The sequence below is a fragment of the Pongo abelii genome, chromosome 2 (genome assembly GCF_028885655.2).
Source record: "Pongo abelii isolate AG06213 chromosome 2, NHGRI_mPonAbe1-v2.0_pri, whole genome shotgun sequence".
Taxonomy (NCBI): domain Eukaryota; kingdom Metazoa; phylum Chordata; class Mammalia; order Primates; family Hominidae; genus Pongo; species Pongo abelii.
In genome coordinates, this window is record NC_085928.1 from 83902765 (window position 1) to 83914307 (window position 11543).

Here is an 11543-nt window from a genome sequence, read left to right on the forward strand (position 1 = left end):
CCTCTCCACTTCTCCTACTCCTTATGCTGAGTGTTCAGTGGATACTTTTAATCTTTAGAGTATGTCTATAGGTTCTGAAAAGTTACGCTTGCATTACTTTTTTAATAATTTCTTGCCCTCTATTTTCTTTCTTCTCTTTTTTAAAGATACTTTTAGCTCATTCCAAAGAATTTTTTTCCCCTCTCCCTTTTTCACTTTCTTTCCTTTTTTTGGTTCCACTTTCTGGAAAGTATCTATGACTTCATCTTCCAATTTTAAAACTGATTTCTTTGCAAGCATTTTAAAAAATTCTCCAGAGCTCTCTTTTGATCTCTGGTTATTTATTTTTTAAAATAACACCCTGTTTTTGTTTCATGGAAGTAATGTCAGGTATGAATGAGGATTCTAATTGGTTTTTATTTTTTTTTCTTATTCCTACTTTATCTGTGCATGTTTCAGTTGGCTCTTTGCATGTATTCATTTCAATATCACTCTTCCTTGTTGGAAGATTTCCTGAACAGCTGGCGGTCCTTGATTTATTTGTATGTAAGAATGTGTGATGAAAAAATTGATTGGAAGCTTAGTAGAGTTTGTTGATTGGTTGCATGGGATGCTGTGTTCTCAACCAGATCTCCAACGTCAGTATGTGGGGATCTTCTCTTAGCAGCTGTTCTATGAATTCAGAAGAGACCTAAAGTCTCCTACCTGAGAGTTAGGCACCTGGTTGCTGGTGTTCTTTGCACTGGCCGGGGGTAGGTAGCTTATTTCCAACTGAATTTCAATTTATCCCTTGTTTTTAATCTCTATCTTTAGTGTACTATTGCTGAGTTATGGTAAATCTTTGAGTTAGTTTAGTCCTCCAAGAAGCAGAAACCAAGATGCAATTAAAAGTCCAAGGATTTTGTTAAGAAAAATACCCACGTGAGAGAAAATAGAGAAGGACCTAGGTAAGGCTGGAAAGGCAATCAGACCACAATGCATGTCTGAGGCCCAGTGAAGGACAGAGGGAAGGAACGCTGGGTGAAAGCATCCTAGAATGTATGCAGTCTAAAGCAGTTTGACAAGGCTGTTGTGGAGTCCTCAAGCCAAATTTAGGAGTCTGGGCCTTCCTGCCATGCTCAGGCACTGTCCAGCTAGAGGCAGCATGTGGGAAGCATAGCCTCACATAATGCAGCACGGGGTTCCCAGCTCAGCAGCTGAAGCCTTGGATCAGTGACACAGTTACACTCCCTGCAGCCAGAAGTCTGAAAGGTGAAGCCTCAGCACCACCACCATTTTCATCATGCTCCTCCTCATTCCTGGTTTTACTGAATGAAGTGTTGATTCCGTTATTTATTGCTTCTTCTGATGATTCTAATTCTATAGTCACATTTTATTACCTTTAAACTATTTCCAGTCTTCGTGAATTGCTTCAGTGTTCGTTTTATTCTTCATTTGATCTCATCTTTCATCTTTTTTTCTAAAATAGCTGGTTTTCCTAAAGTTTGAGTATAGAACCAATACTTGCTAAATTATACTTCTGTTAATTTTTTAACTAACCTTTTTGTTTTGAGGGAACTGTAGATTCATCTGCAGTTGTAAGACATACCATAGAGAAGGGTACTTTTAATGCAGCTTCCTCTGGTGATAACATCTTGCAAAACTGTAACACAATATCACAATCAGGATATTTACATTGATACATTAATGATGCAGAGCATTTTAATCATCATAGCGAGCCACCACTTGGTCTTTTTACAGCTGCACTTCCCTACCCCTGACTCCCACTCTCTCCCTAATCCCTGGCAACCATAATCTGTTCTCCATTTCTATAATTTTGTTATTTTCAGAATAGCATATCCATGGAGTCACATAGTAGATAACCTTTCAAATTGGCTTTTATCCCTTAGCATATATCCCTGGAAATTGATTAAGATTGTTACTTTTTATTGTTGAGTTGTATTCCAGGGAATAGATGTACCACAGTTTGTTTAACCATTCACCCATTGAAGGACATCTGAGTTGTCTTCAGCTTTGGGGTTATTATGAATGAAGCTGCTATAAACATTTATGCACAGGTTTTTGTGCGAACATAAGTTTTTATTTCTCTGGGATAAATGCCCAAGAATTCCAGAGTTGTATGATAATTGCATATTTTGTTTTTAAGGAAACTACCAAACTGTTTTTCAGAGTGGCTCTACTATTTTACATTCTCATCAGCAACATATGGCTGATCTGGTTTTCCAGAACTTCTACAGCATTTAGTGTTGTCACTATTTTTTTTATTTTAGCCATTCTGACATGTAGTGTAGTAATATTTCATTGTGGTTTTAATTGGTATTTCACTAATGAATAATGAACCTCTTTTCTTGTGATAATTTGCCATCTGTACATCCTTTTCAGTGAAACATCTCCTTTATTTCTACTGAATTATTTGTTTATTTAATGCAGTTTTCTGAGTTCTTTATATATTCTAGTTGCTAGTCCTTTCTCAGATAAGTGATTTGCAAACATTCTCTCTCAGTAAGTAGCTTGAATTTTTATTCTTTTACAGAGGAAAGTTTTTTTCTTTTACGGAGAAAAGTTTTATTCTTTTACAGAGAAAAGTTTTTTGTTTTACACAGATGAGATCCAATGTATCAATTTTTCCTTTTATAAATCATGATTTTGATGTTAAGTCTAAGGATTTTTTGCCCAGTTTTGAATGGGTATTCTACATTTAAGTCCATTGATACGTTATAAGATAAATTTTAAATATAAAGTGAAACTTAGTAGTTCTTTTGTTTGTTTCTTAACTTTGGATGTCCAATTGCTCTAGTATTATTTTTTGAAAAAACTTACCTTTTTGTTCTATTGAATTGTTTATTTATCTTTGTTAAAAGTTAGTTACATATATTTTTGTGGATCTATTTTTGGTTTCTATTCTGTTTCATTAATCTATGTATTCCTCAACCAATACCACACAGTTTTGATTTCTATAGCTATAAAATAGGTCTTGAAATTGGGTAAACTCATTATTTTCAAAATTGTCTTAGTTATCCTCCTTTTTTTCCTTTGGAAAATAATTAAAATATTCTTGTCTATTTCTACAAAATTGTGTTTATACATTTCTGAAATATTTATTCTGTATACATTTAAGATCACATCAGACAGTGTTGAGATTTTTGCTCAACTCTCAAGGATAATTTTTAAAACTTAAGAAGAGATAGAAAATCTATTGGATTTACCCCTATTGTTGCTTAGAATGCTTTTCATTTCTTCCTAACATTCCAAGGTTGGAATTTTCATTGTTTTCTTTCTGTTTAGAGAACTTATTTTAAGCATTTTAGGATTAGTGTTCTTGTGACAAATTCTCTTATTTTCCTTCATCTGATGATGTCATGATTTTTCCTTCATTCCTATAGGATATATTGCTGGATATAGGATTCTGGGTTGCTAGTTCTTTTCTTTCAGTATTGAAAAATGCTGTGTCATTTCCTGCTGGCTTCCATGGTCTCTCTGATGAGAAATCTGCTCTCATTTTAATTATTACCTACCCCTAAAGTAAGGTGTCATTTCTCTTTCACTCCTTTCAAGATTTTTTTCTTTCTCCTAAGTTTTCAGAACACTAACACTTGACTATGATGTGTCTTGGGATGAATTTATTTGTGTTTATCTTTTTGAAGGTTTGCTTAGCTTCTTGATTGTATAGGTTCATCATTTTTTTTTTTTTTTTTTTGCCAGATTGAGAAGCTGGTTCATTATTTCTTTGACTACTTTTTCAGCCCTGCTATCTTTCTTCTCTCCTATCAGGACTCCAAAGACATGAATATTATATCCTTTTCATTATACCCAAAATCCTCAGGGCTTGTTACTTTTCAAAAGTCTCTTTTTTTTCTGTTGTTCAGATGAAATCATTTATATTGTCCTACAATTCAGTTGGGGTGACTAACTACGAACCTAATCAGTGAGGAGGTCTAGAGTCCCCAATGGGCCTTTGCTGTTATGGTGGAGTAGAGTCCAGTTGTCTATGTTGTTTGACTAGAGGGATCATTGCCTAAAAGTTTTTGTCTTGCTAGGGTGCCTCGTTCTTGGTTATTTGGTTAGAGAGAGGAGGCTTTTGGGATTTTGTTGTTGTTTGTTTGTTTTATCTGTGCTCATTAGCATTTCTGAGCAACCAATTTCTTTAGCTGCTAGTGTGGAATATATGAGGTAAAAACAAATCCCAGGGAATTCACTACTATGTTGTTTCTCAACTCCCATAATTTCTAGCCTGTCTGTCCTCTTCTTTCCCTATTTTTGGGCATTTTAAAAATATAATATTTAGAGGGTTTAGCTGTACTTAGCAAGAGGAATAGGGAAAATTACATTTCCATCTTCCTGGAAATAGAACTATTCTATTAATTTTAATACATATTTTTGAAACATATTTTTCTTCTCTGCCTCAAATACCAGGTTCTTTATCTTTTTTACTATAGAACCTTGCAAAAATCCCATACTTCTCCCCACCAATACTTATTAAAGAAAGCAGGCTCTATCCAGGTATTTATTCATAAAATTTGGAGGTTTTCCTTATCCTTTAAGTATCAACTTACTTTTTCTTAGAATCCTTCCTTTTGTTTTCGAATTGGGGAATGGTTAACATGAACTACACCTGGCCAATCTTCCTATGCTTTTCTCTTTTATGTAGGGAATATTTCTTTATCTGTGAAATTCAAATCTGTCTCAATGATATGATATTATAAGGTGGCCTAATAAAAAGGGGTATCACAAACTACTCATAATATATGAAATAGGATGTATTTCAGGTACATATTATGAGTACTATGGAACCACTGCTCCAGGCTTCTTTCCTACCATATAACACATTAAGCTCATTTCATATTTAGGAGTTATCTTGACTATTCCCCTTGTCTGCAGTGCTTTTTACCTAAATTTTTGCAAGATTGGCTTTTGCTCATCATTTAAGTCTCAACTCAATGTCACCTCCTTAGAAATGTTGTTACTGACTTCCCAGTCTAAATTAGGCCGTCCACAGTATGTTATTTCTGATTCCATTATCCTAAATTATCTTCTTCATAGCATGTCTTAATATTTGAAATTACCTTACTAATTTATTTGCATGCTTTATATTTATTTCATCTTCTTCCTATAGAACATAAGTTTAATAAAGAAGGAACTTAGAATTTGAATGAATGAATGAAATAGCTAGTAAGACACATACATAAAATAGTCTTATATTTACAATTAGTTTTGAAATTTTGAATATGGGTGAAGAAGTAATGAAAAATATTATATATGGAATTATCTTTCATTGAAAGTCCTTATCTAATTGTATCATAAAGGGTTCATGATGTTTCCAGTATAATTTATTAAATACATATCAAGAAACAAACTCAGATTTTAGATACCAATACTATACTTTAAAAAGGGGGAGTTTCTGTATAATTTTAGCAATAAATTCTAAGGTAAATCATTTTACATATTTTATTCAGAATAGAAGATAATTGTTAGTTGGAATTTCAGTGTACCTACATGGAAAAAAGTGTTATTCTTTAGCCAGAAAATGTAGCTTTGGTATAGAATATTTGGGAGATCAAAAAATATTAGAGCAAGTAAACAGATTATTTTGAATTAATAACTTTGAGGAACACTTTTTGCATTCTGGAGATTTTAGTCACCCACAGAATTTGTTTTTAACTTAAAATAGATAATTTTGTTTAAGTGCCTCTGGTGTCTTTTTTAGAATTTGGATCATAGTGTGTCACCAGCACTCATGTTCAAGTTTAAGTATCCAAAAGGAAGAAGTTTAAGTGGAAATTTTCCTTCTTCTTTAATCAATGTATCTATAGACTTTCTAATAGAAGAGTGCTGTGCAAGAGCTCAGTGCAACAATCATGTTCAAAAAAATAGCGTACTTCACATTGACATTTGCTCTTAATACCTTTTTCTTTTAGTGTTTGTTGGGGTGCATAAGTGATAGAAGGATGTGTTTGCTAAGGCAATTACCCATTATTGTTGGGTTGTCTAGCAGTCCCCCGAGTAAACTCATGTGTAATCTGTTTGTGCATAATATACTGTCTACAGTACCGTACCTACCCCTGCCGGGGGGAGGAAACACTTGAGACTTCTTGCTCATACTCTTTCCTTCTACATTAAATGACCTCTTTTCCCAACCCGACCTTCATCTCTCTATAGCCAAATCCAAACTGTCTTTCAAGCTCAAGTGCATTTAATGACCACATAGAAAGTTATTTTTCCTCCTCTCAACAACCCCTGAGACTTTATCAATACCCCTCATTATAGTTAAGTATAATACAGGTGAGAAAATATATATGAACACATTTTATCCTATTAGATTCTAACTGTAATAAGGTGAACAAATAATGGGTTGCTGGTCGCCTTACATGCTCTGCCAAATGCTCCCCACTTTCTGAAAGCTGACCTCCCATTCTTTTTTTTTTTTTTAAGACTGAGTCTCACTCTGTTGCCCAGGCTGGAGTGCAGTGGCATGATCTCAGCTCACTGCAACTTCTGCCTCCTGGGTTCAAGCGATTTTCCTGCCTCAGCCTCCCGAGTAGCTGGGATTACAGGCACCTGCCACCACACCCAGCTAATTTTTGTATTTTTAGTAGAGATGGGGTTTCACCATGTTGGCCAGGCTGGTCTCAAATCCCGACCTTGGGTGATCCTCCCACCTCGGCCTCCCAAAGTGCTAGGATTACAGGCATGAGCCACTGTGGCCAGCCTGTTCTTCCATTCCACTCCCCCATTTCTCGTGTGCATGACCTGTGAAGAAGAAAATGTGCTCCAGCAACCAGGATCACATACCAAACCGCAGCATCTTGGGAAAAAATGTTTGGTGATGGGTGGATGCTTGACCTGCTCCCTTGGTAACAGGGCCTGAAAAGAAAAAGGGAGAGAAATTGATTGTCTCTCTTCATATAGCTCAGACCGTAAGATCTAGTGTTGAAAGTGAATCACATCATTCATCTGATCAAAACCCTCTCAGAGCTCCCATGTTCCTTGGGGAAAAAAACACAGTTCTTTTAACAGCCTGCAAAGTCCTCTGTGACCTGTGTCCCCATTACTTCTCACTTCTCACCTCTTAGTTATCACACTCTCTGCTCTAAGCATGCTGGCTTCTATGCTGTTCCAATACCCCTGGAATTGGAACCTGAGACCTACTATAGACTAAATGTTTGTGTCCCCCTAAAATTCATATGTTGAAACCTAGTCTCCAATGTGATAGTATTTGGAGAGTGGAACTTTGGGAGGTGACTAGGTTTCAGGTGGAGCCCCTAGGATTGGATTAGGGCTCTTATAAGGGGATGAAGGGTCTAGAGCTCTCTCTCTCTCTCTGCCATGTAAGGATGCAGTGTGACAACAGCCATCTGCAAACCTGAGAGCAGGCCCTTACCAAGGACCCAAACATGCTGGCACCCAGACCTTGGACATCCAGCCTCTGCAACTGTGAAAACTTGTTTAAGCTAAGTCTGTGTAGTTTGCTATAGCAGCCTGAATGGGCTAACACAGAACCTTTGCCCTGGTTATTCCCTCTGTCCATGACCATCTTCACCGATGCACTGGCATGATCAAATCTCACATTTCTTATTCAAGCCTTTCTGCAAGTGTTATCCTATCAATGAGGCCTATTCTGACATTCTGTTTAAAATCACAACCTCCCTTCTCTCCCCTCCCCTATTTATAGCATACTCAGTCCCCTTCAGTATGTTCCAATCATTTATACCTTTAGCACTTACCACTTTTTAACATTGTTCTTTTCTTTTTCCCTTTCAAGATAGAGAGTCTTGCTCTGTCACCCAGGCTGGAGTGTAGTGGCGCGATCTCATCTCACTGTAACCTCCGCCTCCTGGGTTCAAGCAATTCTCATGCCTCAGTCTCCCAAGTAGCTGAGATTATAGGCATATACCACCACGCCTGGCTAATTTTTGTATTTTGGGTAGAGATGGGGCTTTGCCATGTTGGCCAAGCTGGTCTCAATTTCCTGGCCTCAAGTGATCCACCCATTTTTGCCTCCCAAAGTGCTGGGATTACAGGAGCGAGCCATTGCTCCTGGCCCTAACGTTTTCCATATATCTTATTTCTGATGTCTATTGCTTGCCGTCTGTTTCCACACACTAGGGTATAAACTTGGTAGGACCAGGTCTTTTTGACTTGTCTTCACTGCTGTCTGTATCCAAGTACCTAGAACAATATTTGGTATCACGAGCATTCATAAATATTTGTTGAGTAAGTAAATATGCAGCCACATTTTAGTGTGTGATGAGAGGAGCAGAAAAATTAGGTCTGAAGCTAGAGAGAAGCATAAAGCATAGCATATATTTCCTTGGGCCCTTCTCCATCTCTGCTGTGTTTGTAATACAAACTCCCTTCTCTACTTAGGCCAGTTCCGAAAAATTACTATCGCTTGAACTAAGACTCTAATACATTTAAGAAGGCAAAAGCCAAGAGCCAAGTTTGTTTATTTCTATCTTTTAATTGCCCTCCCTTGATTTGTTGCAATGCCTTGCACACAATGCATATATTTAAGTTAAGTGAATGAATGCAGCTTTGCTTACATAAAATCTAACTTACTAAGATATTTGCTCCACACTAAGGAATTTTTGTACTGCCACTGCTTATAGTCAGGAAATCACCCTGATGATGTATTTACTTGCCTGTGTTATCTTAGTCTGGTTTGCTATTAAATTGATTTCTGTACATTGCAGGTCAGTGTTTGTGGATCTTATTTTAGCATGTTGCAATCCACCTAATGACCCAATTCATGTGTTGGGTGGTGATCTCCATTTCTCTTCCGCTAAGATCTGTAATCAATATATCATCAGTGGGCAATCAGCGCATGTCTTTGCATAATGGTTTAGCATCAGTTTCACTGCCAGATCTGCTTGTGCATTTCAGAAAAGAGTCAACAACTCGAAGCTAAAGCATAACACCTCAGAGATGGTGCTGCATCCTTGAATAAGAAATTTTCCAAGACTGGATTACAATTATATATAAAATACTAACATTAATGCCCAATTTTGTTCTTGAAAACAAAAACTGTAATACATCTTTTGTAAGAATTTTAGAATTAGAAATTGTATTATAAAATACAAATGTTACTTAGTCCATCAAAGATGAGGATTTGGAAGAACCTAGACCAACTCAGAAAGAGTTAGAACATCTTCCCTAAGTTTTCATTTTCTCTTTAGGTATTTCTGTTTGAGAAGATTTTTCCCCTTAAGTAAACATTTAGGACAACTCTTTCCTCTTCTTTCAAACCACATAGTATGGAGGAAAGTTTAAAAGGAGTTGTGCTGAAACAATTGGATATTTATATGCAAATAAGTAAACCTAAACCCAGACCTTAACCACAATTAATCAAAATGTATCATACACCTAAATGTAAAATGCAAAATTATAAAACTTCTTGGAAAGGCTATAGGAGAACATCTGTGTGACCCTGGGTTGGGTGATGAGTTTTTATATACAACACCTGAAGTAAAAAAAAAAATTAAAACAATGAGCAAAAGATCTGAATACATATTTCAGTATAGATGATATACAGATGTCAAATAAGCATATGAAAAATGCACATCAGTTATCATTAGGGAAAGGCAAATTAAAACAATAAGAAATGCCATAATTGTTATAATGGCTAAAATCCAAAAAAATTAATGATAACAATTATTGGTGAGCGTGAAGAGCAAAAGGAACTTTTCTTCAGTACTAGTGGGAATGTAGAATTGTTCAACCACTTTCAACCACAGTTTGGCAGTTTACTACAAAGCTAAACAAAGCCTTGTCCTATGATCCAGCAATTGTGCTCCTTGGTATTTATCAAACTGATTTGAAAACATATGTCCATGTAGAAACTTGCACACAAATATTTATTACAACCTTATTCGTAATCAACAAAACTCATATGTTCTTAAATAGATGAATGTATAATCAAACTGTGGTACAAGCATATAATAGAATATTATTCAGTGATAAAAAGGAATGAGCTATCAAGCCATGTGAAGATATGGATCAGTATTAAATGCTATTGCTAAGTTAAAAAAAACAGTCTGAAAAGACTACATACTATATGATTCCAATTGCATGATATTCTGGAATAGGCAAAACAATGAAAATGGTAAACCGATTAATGGTTGCAAGGGGTTTTGGAGGGGATGAGGGGAGGGTTCAACAACTAAAACACAAAGGATTTTTTAGTGCAGCTATTGTTTATGATACTGTAATGGTGGATAGATGACACTATGTGTTAGTTAAAAGCCATAGAAATCTGCAACACAAAGAGTGAGCTTTAATGTATGAAATTTAAAAAAATAATTTATGAGGTTAGAGAATCAAATGATAAAATGCAAAATGGGACAAAACTATCTGACTGAATTACAAATGTATGAAGCAGTCTCACTTGAAAGTGTTGGGAGAGAAAGGTTCTGATCTAAGTAACACTGAAAATGACTGGAATCTGTAAGACTAAGGGCAAAAGGTACTATATGTAAGAACAGACTCCACTTGATAAAGTTAATTCCTGTGGGAATATGGGCTAGCACTTCTGAAACCACTTGACATGCACACTGGAATGGAAAAATGAAAATTGGTCGCAAATATTGAGAACTAGATTTCTCTGTTGGAGCAGGAAGCTAGAGATAAGCAAGGGGAGAAAATTAGTATGGTGTCTGTGGTAATGGATTAGAGATGGAGACATCGGTATAAACTCATATTTAATTTCATATAGATATAGATTGTTACATGTAGAATGCACATACATTTATATTTATATGAGTTAGCGTACACACATATTTCTTTGCTCTGTCAACTAAGAAGGTCTAGAACTGATGACATCCAAGTAATAATTAATACAATTAACATCCAGATTTTTTTTATGTCATTCACTAATAAAAGAAAGCAGAATACATCTTTGGAGGAATGGCTTATTCTAGGGCTGGGGCAGCAAATTTAGAAGATTAGCCTGGAGCATCTTGTAATGAAACCGCAGAGTTCTCTGACCCCCCTTGCAGGACTTGCGACAGGGGTGTGGCTCATCTGTTCAGCGGTGCACACGCAAACCCATTACAGGAGGGGGAGCAATCAGATGGGCAGGTGCAGGAACCAGGGAGTGTGCCCCTTGGCTCTGGCCCCATGGCAGCATCCAGATGTGGGTGTCTGTAACTCCTGAAGCCCACATCAGCATGTGTTAGAGTGCATTCTTTTAGCCTTGTTGTCTGCAGATAGCTTAAGTGTTAACCAGCTCAGTGCCCTCTTGGTACCCAGGTCCTTGTCTGGTGTCCAGGAAGAATCAGGTTGCACAAACTTGAAGGATGGTGAATGCAGGGGTTTTATTGAGTGGTGGAGGTGGCTCTCAGTGGGATGGATGGGGAACTGGAAGGGGGATGGAGTGGGAAGTTGATCTGGCCCTGGAGTTTGATCATCCAGTGGCCAATCTCCTCTCCGACCATCCCAAGCCAAACTCCTCTTGGTGTTCAGACACTCCTTCTCTTCTCTCTTTCCCTGCCCCGCCATTCTGCCATTCTTCTGCTATTCTGTTCGTCTCCTTATGGAACTGGGGGTTTGGGGTTTATACAGGTATTGGA